This window comes from Giraffa tippelskirchi, chromosome 6 (assembly GCF_054371585.1).
Source record: "Giraffa tippelskirchi isolate mGirTip1 chromosome 6, T2T-mGirTip1v1.2.pri, whole genome shotgun sequence".
NCBI classification, from domain to species: domain Eukaryota; kingdom Metazoa; phylum Chordata; class Mammalia; order Artiodactyla; family Giraffidae; genus Giraffa; species Giraffa tippelskirchi.
Genome location: NC_137280.1, coordinates 20121796 through 20135020, shown reverse-complemented (window position 1 = coordinate 20135020; position 13225 = coordinate 20121796). Strand labels below are relative to the sequence as shown.

At 37.4% G+C, this 13225-nt stretch overlaps 1 protein-coding gene across 2 annotated transcripts in view; it reads left to right on the top strand.

Annotated features, from left to right (window-relative positions):
- Positions 1–13225, top strand: part of LRP12 (LDL receptor related protein 12) — an 86139-nt gene that overhangs the window by 1404 nt on the left and 71510 nt on the right. The window lies entirely within an intron of this gene.

Here is a 13225-nt window from a genome sequence, read left to right as displayed (position 1 = left end):
AGGAAATGAAGAATTTAAGTGAACTGAAATGGACCTTTACTGACAACCAAGAAATTGTAGTTTTTCTGTATGGTTCACAATGCATCGCTGCTGCCTGAGCTGATTAATATATTATTATTTTTGTTTGGGGGGAGTTGGTCCACATTTGATGTGGTCATTGCCAACGGTGTGCTTATTTGTGACCATAAAACCCAGTGCAAGACTTTTGAGTGTTAGTTGCATCAAGTGGCTGTGATCCCTACTTGCCTGGTGACTTGTGGGTTTGGGTCTACACCAGAGATCAATAAGCTATTATGTGTTTCTTCTAGCCTGAAGGTGGGTATTGTTCTGCACTAGGTTTGGTGTAATGGTCCAGGAGAGAGAAGAAAGAGAGAGATATCTTTAGTGTGGTTAAGAGTGTCCAGCTTTGTCCTCTGTAATCAGAATTGAGTCAGTGTTGTCTAATCAGAATGGACAAACAGGTTCTTTTAGCTCTGCTTTCGTTAAAAGCTGTGCTACTAGTGTTTGAACTAAAAGTCTTTTGGCCTCTAGGGATAAGAGGCCATGAACCCCATAATTTTGTCTTGGTGCACAAGAATGACTTTCTAGTAGGTGCTTATCAGATATTTATGTTTGGGGAATTTGTGTTTAGTAAGAAGTTGTTAGTAGGCAAAGACTGAAGCTCCTTTTTCCAACAATGTGGCGTCAGATTATAAAACTAGTGAGTGGTTATGCGAAGGGTTGATATCTCAAGCTACAGAGCAAGTTTCAAAGTATAAAGAAAAAGGAGGTAGTAAGCCAGCAGAACATGAAACTGTGAGCAGAGATTAAAGGAGCCCTTCACTCCTTCATTGCAGTTGGGGAAAATCTCTTTATTGCTGCACTTTTTGTCCTTTTCTGTCTCTTCAGTCCTCTGTGGATTTGTATTAGAGGGAAAAAGCTGGAACAGCAGCGTGGGAGGGGGTGTGCATTCATAATAGTACTGAGGTTTTACTTGTGTGTGCAGTAGTTGTGACGAGTAGTGGATGCATCCTGAGAAATACCTGTTTTGAGCCTATGGAACAAATACACCCATGTAGTTTATGGAGCTGTCCCTTATACATCAAAACATGTGTTTTCCAAAAAGTGGCTTCAAAAGTAATGAGAAACCTCTGTTAATGCAACTGAATATTTGGAGTAATGCTTAACTTAGACCTAGTGAAAAAAAAAAGACAGGTGGATTGGCTATTGGGGCAGTTCCAATACTAACTCTTCACAGAGTGACTCTTTTCTTGTCTATTAAAATGTAGTCGTAAATGGCTCCAGGTTGTGCCATGAATCTTTGAAACATTTCAAATGCCTTAAAAAACAATCTGTATTTTGGTGTTTAGTCTCTTCACATGACCTATTAAATGTGACTATTTTAGTGGAATAGTGTGACTGTTTTCCTTCCAAGTTACTTTTCTGAATGCTCGCACCTCATTTGAAACTCTTGATTATGATATGGAATACAGTTAAATGTTTTATAGGAGTAGTTGTTCAAAGACCGATAATTATCTTCAGGAGCTGCTGTATCTTAACTGCACTAAATGTTCCTAGCAGGAGAAGGTGAAGGTTGACCTCTGCTGTTGGAAGTTTGTAGGAATAAGAACAGTTAGTGAGGGCAGCTGTGAGCTTTGCTGGGCACTGTGCTGTTGTTCAGTCACTCAGTCGTGTCCGACTCTTTGCAACCCCATGGACTGCAGCATGCCAGGCTTCCCTGTCCTTTTCTATCCCCCAGATTTGCTCAAACTCACGTGCATTGAATTGGTGATACCATCCAACCGTCTCATCCTCTGTCCCCCTCTTCTTCTGCTTTCTATCTTTCCCAGCTTCAGAGTCATTTCCGGTGAGTCGGCTTATTACTGTGTTAGGCTGGCTGTAAGGGGAGAAGGCGTTTCTTCCGTATCTCACATGGAGACATCTGGCTGTTAGAATGTATGCAGGTCTCCCTGACTGTCTCCTAGTCCATGCAGGCTATAACCATCATTGGGTAACTGGCAGTTCCACCGCTTTTCCTTTCTCACTTGCGTTTGTCTCCCAGATCAATGTTTTGTCATCTTTTTTTCCCCCACTCAAACCTAAAATAAAAATAAAACCATAAAATACTTAAAATATTGCATTTTTTTTTATTACTCCCAGAACAAAACAAAGTTCATGAAATAATACTTGTTGGTACCACCTGAGATTCTCTCTGATGTGTTCTAGTCTACTCCACCTCCCTTCTGTCCTGCTTCCTTTCTTCATTTACTGGCTTGGACCCACTTACAGAATACAATTCTTGGTTTGTAAAATTCTGCCCTAGGTGAAGCCTTAAAATGTAACTTAAAGTGTTTGTTGTATTTGTATATCATTTTACAGTAGCCTTGAAGAGTTGTAGGTGGTTAAGTCTTCAGTTACTTGCTCCTAGAACGTTGCAGAGCCCTGAGAACTCTCCCTGACGTATACTGACTGACTTCTGACAAAATGTTATCTTTAAACTGGTTTTCAGCTCATTATAGTCAAAAGTTGTTTCTGTACGCACTGCTGTTCTAGATGTTGTGGCAACATAACATATCTTGCAGTTTATGTCTGATGGGTGAGTCTTTCCCAGTGAATTTTATGAAACTTTCTGCAGCATTTTATAAATTTCCAGTTTAAGGATAGATGAGAAGTTCCAATTTTAGAAAGATTGTAGAAATAACTAGAACATAAGAAAAAAATCTAAACTGGATTTTGGTTACTTCTAAGAAAGTCAAGCTTGATTACATAAAATGTTGAATAAAACTAAATTAATTGCTTAATACTGTTTTTGTTTCTCTGATCTGAGGCGTTTTTGTATTTGGGGTTTCTTTGTTGCTTTTTCTTTTGTCATATCAATGAAATTACAGTTAAAAGAATGAAAGGCAAAAAGGAAATGAAAGGTAAAGATACATTTAATGTAGATGAGATTTATGTGGATTTAAATAGAAAATGTTTTATTTTAGGATGAGTTCTGATCTTGTTCCAGCTGCAAGTCTTTATAGGTAATTGAAGGTTGTTCTAAGCTTAGGAGTTGAGGTTGAATTAATGATTTCTAATTTCTCAGATTACTTTTCCTTCCAGTTTCTTAATTTCTCTTCATTTTCTCCTCACCCCACCCTGTCCTTTGTGAGAGGGGTAAGATGTATCCTACTTATTCCTCATTTTCTAAGGTGCAAGACTAGATCCTTCAAATGCAAGTTACCAGTCTGTCTGTTCAAATGCATGTCATTAGTCTTTTTAAGTAGGTGCAACAGTAGGTGTATACGTAGATAGATAGGTCTGTTTGTCTCGTTAGTTTCAATACAGAATTAACTTAGAGAATTCTTATTCTCTAAACTACAGAAGAAAGGGAAAGAAACTAACCTTTACTGAATTAAGTTCAGATACTGTGCTTGGTCTTCATTCAATGCCCGTTAATCTTCATTAGGTCTCATTTAGAAATCCTACAAGGTATTATTTCTTTTTTTTTTAATAGAATCTCAGAGAAGTTGTGCCTTGTCTAAGCTCATACCACTAGGAAACAATAGAACCAAGACTGAAGCTTAATCCTGTCTCTCTCTTCACTCACTCGTTCATTTAGCAAATATGCCTGGAGTACTTACTTGCAGTATGTAAGACGCAACAACCTGGTGAACGTGGTTTCTGCCGTCGTGGAGCTTATAGTCTAGTGAATAACTTGTGTGCTCTAACAAAAACAAACAAGGGTCAGAGACAGTGAATAAGAGACACAGAGTAGTTAGAGGAAGGCTTCGTTGTAAAGGAGAATAGGAGACCTGAAAGATAGCTAGCCATGTGATGATTGGGATAGGAGAGCTTTGGACATGGAAACAACCCATGAAAGATCCAGACCTGGAAAAGAGCTGGTGTGGAAGAGCTGGTGTGTTGCAGGTAAAGAAATAAAATCAGTAGCTGGAACACAATGACGTAAGAGTGATGAGATGAGTCTAGACTCTCAGGCAGGAGGAGCTCAGGGTGTTGGAAACCAACATAGAGAGTTTGGGCTTATTTTAAGTGTAACTTATTGACACAGTTTAAGTGACATAATGTGATTTATGTTTTGAAACAGTCGCTTTCGCCACTGTGTGAATTGCTGAGAAGTAGGTAAGGGCAGAGGTGGGATGATAGGTTTTGGCTGAGAAACACAGGAGCTTGGACTGAGGTGGTAGCGGTGGATAGAAGGAAGAGTATGGATTGCCTTTTGATAGGGAAGAAAGGGGTACTTCCTCTCTTGCCGAAAGAGGGAAGAGGTCCGTAGGTTTGGAGGTAGGATGATGGAGAATTAACAAAACATGAGATCATCCGGTGAGATTAAAGAAAAGGGCTGAGGGATTGAGGGTCATTTCTGTTTCCATAATTCAGTAAATCAGTATAGACCCTAGGAAGTTAAGTTTCTATTTTTTAATCTAGAAAAGAGAAGGCTAAAAACATCCAGTGCAGCAAGATATATTGTGGTGAATAGTTGTGCAACACAGACATGGGGAGTGGGCTTAGATTCAAGTTAAAAGGGGAGAGGCTTAAGAAGTTTTCTATGGAGAACTCAGTCCTAAGGAGTGTCATTTTTGTTGATGAAGTCAGTACAGAACAAAACTTCCTACAGTGTTTTAAAAGTGTTTCAGGCAGAAAATAAAGGGTAGAACAAATGTTAGATTTCAAGATCTTTTTGCCCAAGTTAAACGCTTTGTACTAAGTGATCAATTAAAGATTGTTGTTTATCTTAGGAGAGTCAAGAATACATTGGTGGATCAGATAACTTCAGAGTTTTTGGAAAAATAAAATTTCCTTTTATCTCCCCCCCCCAGACTGAATAGTTTATTTATAGAAGATATAACTTTAGAAGGTCCCTCAACTTCAAAATAAATGAAACCTACTGAATAGTTTTTTAGTTCTTGAATATTTGATAACTAAGACCGAATAGTTTTCTTCTTGAATATTTGATAACTCATTTCCCTGCTACTATTAGTTTTGTGAAGACATGAAATTGTTTTGCATTCATGTTTTCACCACTGCGTGAAAGTAACTTAATACTTACCTTGAATACACTTCCATTTCAGTTTTTAGAGCTGGGACATGGTGCTCATCTTTTCATGTTAAATGGAGCACAGTAGGATGTGTCTTAGTTGGAATGTACTGTTCAAATGTAATTATCTGACTTAGCTTCATTGATTGTTAAGCTATCTTTTAGGTTTTAGTAAGTTGGAGAAGACATGAATCTTTTTGTCTGGCATATTCTGAAATAGAACTCAGATTCTTTTATTTATTATTGCCTGTTCCAATGAAACTAAAACCTTTTACAAAGAGTTAGAATACAGAAGTCCTTTTGCGAAAAGATGCCTTGTTTAAATCCTCAAAATAACTCTGAGTTGGTTATTATTAGAAGAAACCAAAGCTTTGAGAATAGTGATTTTTGCCTAAGGTTCACATCTCTTTACTGCTGTCCTCTTCACACTGAGACCCATTATCTTTTAATCTCCATTTTTGTAACGGTCCCAGCTAGTCTTGAGTCTTATCCTGATTCACTCATATCACACGGAGCAGCCACAGAGGGACTCTTCTAAAGTGAGTATATGATTATGTAACTTTCTTGCTTAAAACCTACTAGTAGTTCCCTTTTCTTAAAATAGAAGCATCACTAGGCCCTTCAGGATCTAGCTGTTTCTCCCGTTCTTGTCTCCTGTCACTCCCTCCACCATGCCCCTCCTCCCCCACGGTGCTCCTTCTTTGCTATTCTGAACACGGTTCTCTGTCTCCTGGCCTTTGCACACACTCCTGTTTGCCTGGTTTTATCCGGCTTCCTCCACCACTTTCTTCTCTACGCAGACTACTGCCATCCTTGGGCTTTTTTTTTGATGTTATCTCCTTTGGGAGGTCTCTCCTGGATGCTCCAAACTAGGTGCCTGTTACCTAAGCTTCTCAGATTGTTCTTAATATATGCAAATTTGGTATTTTCCTGTTTTACTTCTCTATATTTCCCCCTGGAGCAGCTCTGCGTAACAGATGTATCATGTGAGCTTCAAGTATAAGTCATACACATGGTATTAAACTTTCTAGTATCAACATTAAAAAAAAAGTGAGATTAATATTAATAATGTACTTAATAGATCTAAAATATTTTGATGTGTAATCGATACAAAATTATTAATGAGATATTCTGCATTATGTTTATCATGCTAAGTGTTTACAATCTAGTGTAAATTTTATTCTTGTAGTTCATCTCAATTAGATTAACCACATTCAAATGCTTAACAGCCACTTTGAAAACAGTATCTGTTATAAACAAGCCCTGTGATCCAGCAGTTCTGCTCCTGATATAAACTCAGTAGATTCAAGGATGTCACGTGCGTCAGAAGACATGTACGAGGATATTCATAGCATCCTTACTTGTTTTAATTCCAGACTAGAAACAGCCCATATGTCCATCAGCAATAGAATGGATGAATAAATTATGGTATACAGTATATTCACATAAGGGAAAACTGTACACCAGCAGTTCAAACTTTTGGGACTTGGGGCTCCACAATTATTTTATTTTTTTACATGGGGTGGGCAGGGGTGACGTCCCTGCTGCTGCTGCTCTTGGTTCCCACTCCCACCCGAGGGCTCCACAATTACTGAGGGACTCAAAGAATGTTTTTTATATGACAGAAATACATGTTTTTAAATAATATGATAAATTAAAGTTGAAAAAGAAACCCCATTTACGTGTGACCTTAAGTGGCATACGATTTAAAAATATGTAAAGTGACAACTAAAATTTCCCCCAAAAAAGTTGAATAAGAATAATGGCGTTGCTATACATTTTTGCAAATCACTATAATGTCTGGCTTAATAGAAGACAGCTGATTTATCATGTCTGCCTCTGCAGTCAGTCTGTTGTGACATGTTTTGCTTGAGGTATAGGAAGAATAGCTGGCTTCACATAGATAACTGTGTGAGAAGAATTTTAGTAGCTTTTTCAGATAAATGTGAATATTCTTTGATGCTGCACCAAGACTTGACAAGTAGTAGGTTTTTAAAGTTTAGTTGCAGTGTGGAAACTGAAATCAAATTAGTGAACTCTGTATTCTGTTAAACTCTGAAAGGGTGTTGAAAATTTCCAAGAGTCCACTGACTGCACTTTAAGGACAGCTTGCTCTCATTACAAGAACAAATAGAAAAGAGCAAAGTTTTAAAAAGAAGGAAGAGAACCAAACCACTGCTGCAGGTTGAGTTCAATTCAGTCGCTCAGTCGTGTCCAACTCTTTCCGACCCCATGAATTGCAGCACGCCAGGCCTCCTTGTCCATCACCAATTCCCAGGGTCAACCCAAACTCACGTCCATTGAGTCAGTGATGCCATCTAGCCATCTCATCCTCTGTCGGCCCCTTCTCCTCCTGCCCCAAATCCTTCCAAGCATCAAGATCTTTTCCAATGAGTCAACTCATCGCATGAGGTGGCCAAAGTATTGGAGTTTCAGCTTCAACATCAGTCCTTCCAATGAACACCAAGGACTGATCTTGTTTAGGATGGACTGGTTGGATCTCTTCACAGCCCAAGGGACTCTCAAGAGTCTTCTCCAACACCACAGTTCAAAAGCATCAATTCTTCAGCGCTCAGCTTTCTTTATAGTCCAACTCTCACATCCATACATGACCACTGGAAAAACCATAGCCTTGACTAGATGAACCTTTGTTGACAAAGTAATGTCTCTGCTTTTTAATATGCTATCTAGGTTGGTCATACTGTCCTTCCAAGGAGTAAGCATCTTTTAATTTCATGGCTACAATCATCACCATCTGCAGTGACTTTGGAGCCCCAAAAAATAGTCAGCCACTGTTTCCACTGTTTCCCCATCTATTTGCCATGAAGTGATGGGGCCAGATGCCATGATCTTAGTTTTCTGAATGGTGAGCTGTAAGCCAACTTTTTCACTCTCCTCTTTCACTTTCATCAAGAGGCTCTTTAGTTCTTCTTCACTTTCTGGCATCAGGGTGGTGTCATCTGCATATCTGAGGTTATTGATATTTCTCCCAGCAATCTTGATTCCAGCTTGTGCTTCCTTCAGCCCAGCGTTTCTCATGATGTACTCTGCATATAAGTTAAATAAGCAGGGTGACAATATACAGCCTTTACGTACTCCTTTTCCTATTTGGAACCAGTCTGTTGTTCCATGTCCAGTTCCAACTGTTGCTTCCTGACTTGCATACAGGTTTCTCAAGAGGCAGGTCATGTGATCTGGTATTCCCATCTCTTTCAGAATTTTCCACAGTTTATTGTGATCCACACAGTCAAAGGCTTTGGCATAGTCGATAAAGCAGAAATAGATGTTCTGCTGCGGGCAGGGTGGGTTAATTTCACATGTTGATTAAAAGAATTTAAGCAAACCAATACAATATTGTAAAGTAAAAAAATAAATTTAAAAAAAAAGGAAAAAAAGAAGTTAAGCATACAGTTATGGCTCCTGTATGATTGCAGTGTTAGAAGTTAGACTAATGTAGGAGAATAGTTGCCTCTTGGAGTGGGGTGGAGGTGGGTAGTGATTGAGATGGGTACCAAGGAAGCTTCTGGGGTGCTGCCTAATTTATTTCTTAACCTAAGGGGGTTTATGCAGATGCAGGTTTTTTTAGGTCGTAACTCACAGAACTATAAACTTGGAATTACTACATTCTTGTATGTATATTTCAAATAAAAGTTATTAAGTATTATCTTAAAAAAATAGAATAATGCTATATGATAATATCTATAGAAGATTTTCTGATAAAGTAGATTCTCTTTTGTGTTTGCATTTAATTTTTGTTCTTTTTTGTTTGATTTTTTCCCCATTATGTTTGATAATTAAAAACAATTTTGAAACTCTGTACTTTGGAAAATTTCATACGTATTCAAAAGTAGGGCACTAGTATAATTAACCAGATATACCCAACATCCAGCTTCAACAAATGATCATTATATGGCCAGTCTTGTTTTATGCCCTCCTCCACCTGCTCCCTAAACCCAAATGATTTTGAAGCAGATTCTAGATATCTAGTCTAATAATATTTCAGTGTGTATCTCTAAGATGTGGAGGCTTCCAAAAACAAAAAACAGTAAAAATCATAAGCCCAATACCACTAACTAAAAAAGTTCACAATTCCTGTCAGGACATATCTAACCATATGGGCTTCCCAGGTGGTGCTAGTGGTAAAGAACCTGCCTGCCAATTCAGGAGACGTAAGAGACTTGGTTCGATCCCTGGGTTGGGAAGATCCCCTGGAGGAGGTCATGGCAACCCACTCCAGTGTTCTTGCCTGGAGAATCCTCATGGACAGAGGAGCCTAGCGGGATACAGTCCATAGCATCACAAAGAGTCGGACATGACTGAAGCAATTGAGCATGCACACACACATCTAGCCATATATATTTATTGTTCTAGTTGTAACATAAAGTTTCAGAAATTGTTTGAATCAGGATCCAAATAAGGTGCATACTCAGCAGTTGAGATCTTTTTAGTCTTTAGTGTTAATGGTTCCCATCCCCCACCTTTTTTTTTTCCCTAAAATATTTAAGTGTGATGTTTGCTATATGTTTCTGATAAACTCGTAATCAAATTGGAGCTACTCCATGAGTTCCTATATAAAATAAGTTTCTGGGAATAGACATTTAATTTTGACACTTAAGAGTTGTCATTTCTGAAATGATCATAAGTTATTTATGAGGGCCAGAATTATGTAAGTGAATCATACCTAACATAATACAGGACAGCACTTGTTGAATAAATGAATTTGTTTATCCATGAATGGAGTAAATTACATTCATGTGAACTATTGAAGTTCAAGTAGTTCAGTGTTGAACTCCTTTTGCATTTATGAGGTAGACCATGACAAGTTGGTAATGATATATTATGTTTTAATCTGCTGGAATACATTTACTAATTTTTTAAGGCTTTATATTTGTATCTATGAAGTCAGTTTATAGTTACTGACAACTTTCTAACTCTCTCCACCCCTTTTCTTTTTCTCTCCTGTAAACTGACTCTCTCTCTCTGCCCATTTTTTCACATCTGTTAATCTATTCTTTTAGATACACTTAAAACAGATACACCTTTTAAAATTGATTTCAGCTGTCAGGAAGAGTGTAACACATTTTATTGTTTCAGTTGCAATTATTTTGCCTTCTCAGATTAGAGAGTAAGAGCTTAGGACCTATATAGCTACAGTTACAATAAGAAAGCAAAAATGAACAACCTTGTTCTGCTGACAGGAAAAATGTTTTCATTCCTAGTGCAGATAGACTTTTGTTTCACTAAGCAAGATAATAGAGATGAGCCTGTGAGAGGTCAGCCCCTTCTTATGAGTGAGCCTTATGACCAAAGAAGCAAGTGAGATAGTTTGGTGGAGATGGACGGGTTGCATAAGAAGTAGAATTCCACCCGAAGGTGGGGTCTGTGGAGTAAAATAGAGATGCTGAATGAAGCCTGAGCTCAAATCCAGGGATAGGACCGCTGTGTTCTGCCAGAGGGGCACTTCTAGTCTGTTGGGGATGATTATACTTGACGACCAAACTTATTTGCTCAAAAGGTAGCAGCCATAGAATTAACCAAGATGTGGCCCAGTACCGTGTAAGCCATGACCGTGTGGTGTCCCTGACATGATTACTTGTACGAAAGAGTATCCACGCTGGTACCAAGGGTGGAAGATGGAAGGAGAACCTACTGTTTGTGCTGCTCTAGAATCACTACACAGAGTTTAGGTTCTAATGTCAGTGAGTAAGGCTAAAGTGTAGGTCATTTAAAACTCCCTGAAATCATCTTCAGGTATAGTATACATGTATTACAATATTCAGTGCTTCTTTAAGTGCCAAACATCCAGTTTTCTCTCTGGCACTGGTACAGAAGTGTTTTGAGCACCAGATGAAATGGTTGTATTTAGAGGCCATATGAAAAATGTGAGTGAGTGTAGGTAAAATTGCATAAATTGAGTCTGAAGAGGATTCAGCTCCACATTACTTTTCCTGCTGCGTTACAACAAGGAACTGAGTGCTTGATTTGATTGAAGTATGTGGGTGTGTTACAGAGAATTCAAGTTAAGATATCTGATTTATTCCTACTTTTTGTTTATTTTGTTTATTTTTTTAAAAATTATTCTTTTGTTTCCCTGACCTAAGTAGAGGGCAAGCTACAACAGAATTTAAAATAATAGAAGTTATGTTTTTTTATAAGTTCTTTTTAGAACTGTACTCTGCAACTCTAAGGGCGTGGTACTTCTGGAGAATAACTTTATCTTTTCGATTTCTACCTCTTTGAGTCAATTTTGTTAAAAATACCAGGTCATATTTTCCTAGAATATCATAATTTCAACTCTGTTTCCATATTTGCTTTAAAGTTATAAGAAATGTGCTCTCAAAAATATTTTCTACGTGTGTCCTGGCTTTCCTTTTTGTCCCTTAGTTTTTTTATTGTTGCCTTTTTATTCTAGAATTTAAAGATTCTTCAATTTAGTCTTCTCAGTTGTAACTTGCCACAATATAGTTGCTTATAATATAGAATTGTCTAATTCTTCAGCTTAGTCTTAAAAGTTATAATTGTCTGTCATACATGTGTAAAATAGTTGCCTTTACAAATAATCTTTCCTGTTTATAATGTGACAGGTTTTTTTCAGTTAGCTGTGAAACTGATTTTTGCCTTTGTCACCTCTCCCACAAACTTTTTACTGTCTACCTTTGCCCTTTTCCTGCTTGCACCCCTGCTCCTGAGAAGATGATAAGAGCTGTACATAGGTCCTTTTCTTAGAAACTAATCCACGTATACACATTCACAGAAAATGTTGTATGTGATATTGTGTGATTCCAGAACTCCTTAAAGCTTGTTCATGACCCCCAATAGCGTTGTTCTTGAATCAGCTGCATTGGTACTACCTAAGAAACTTGTTGTAAATGGAGAATCTCAGGCCTTGCCCTAGATATTGAATTAGACTGTCCATTTTAACAAGATCCCTAGGTGATTTCTTTCATATTCAGGTTTGAGAAGCACTGCTGCAGGAAATTAGAGACCTCTGTAGTGTTGTGATGTGATCTATATTGATGGTTTTATTCTTGATATCTGTGAGCTTGGAAATACACACATGCATACACATATGTATCTAGATTCCACTTATGAGAGATATCATATGGTATTTGACCTCTTGCACTTAACATAATGCCACCCATGTTTCACAAAAGGCAAGATTTCATTTTTTGTTGCTGAATAATATTCTACCATATATCTCACAATTTCTTTATCCATTTATTTATTGATAGATATTTAGTTGTTTCCATAGCTTGAATATTGTAAATGCTACAGTGAACATAGTAGTGCATATATATTTTAGAGTTAGTGTTTGTATTTTCTTCAGATAAATGCCCAGGAATGGAATTGAATAGATCATATGGTAGTTCTAATTTTAACTTTTTGAGGAACCTCTATACTGTTTTCCATAGTGGCTACACTAAATTACATTTCTACCAACAACACACTAGATTTCCCTTTCTCCACATTCTCACCAACATGTATTATTTCTAGTCTTTTTGATAATAATAATGCTGATGGGTATGAGGTATATCTCATTATGGTTTTTTATTTGCATTTCCCTGATGATTAATGAGGTTGAGCATCTTTTCATGTACCTGTTGGCCATCTGCATAAAATATCTACTCAAATTCTCTGCCCATTTTGTAATCTGAGTGTTTGGAGTTTTTGTTGTTGTTGTTATTGAATTGTTTGAGCTTTTTATATATTTTGGATATTGGCCCCTTATCAAATATGTGATTTGCAAATATTTTCTCCCATTCAGTAAGCTCCTTTGTCTCTTATTGATGATTTCCTTTGCTTTGCAGAAGCTTTCATTTCGATATAGTCCTGCTTTATTTTTGCTTTTGTTACTTTTGCTTTTGGTACCAGATTCAAAAATTGTCACCAAGACGTGTCAAGGACTTAGTGCCTATATTTTCTTCTAGGAGTTTTATGGTTTCAGGTCTTATGTTCAAATCTTTAATTCATTTCGAGTTAATTTTTGCATATAGTGTAAGGATAGAGGTCCATTTTTCATTTTTTTGCATGTGGCTGTTCAGTTTTCCCAACACCTTTATTGAAGAGACTGTCCTTTTCTCATTGTATATTCTTGGCTCTTTTGTGGTAAATTAATTGATTGTACATGCATGGGTTAATTTCTGGGCTCTATTTCATTCCATTGATCTATGTGTCTGTTTTAATTACTATAGCTTTGTAATATAGTTT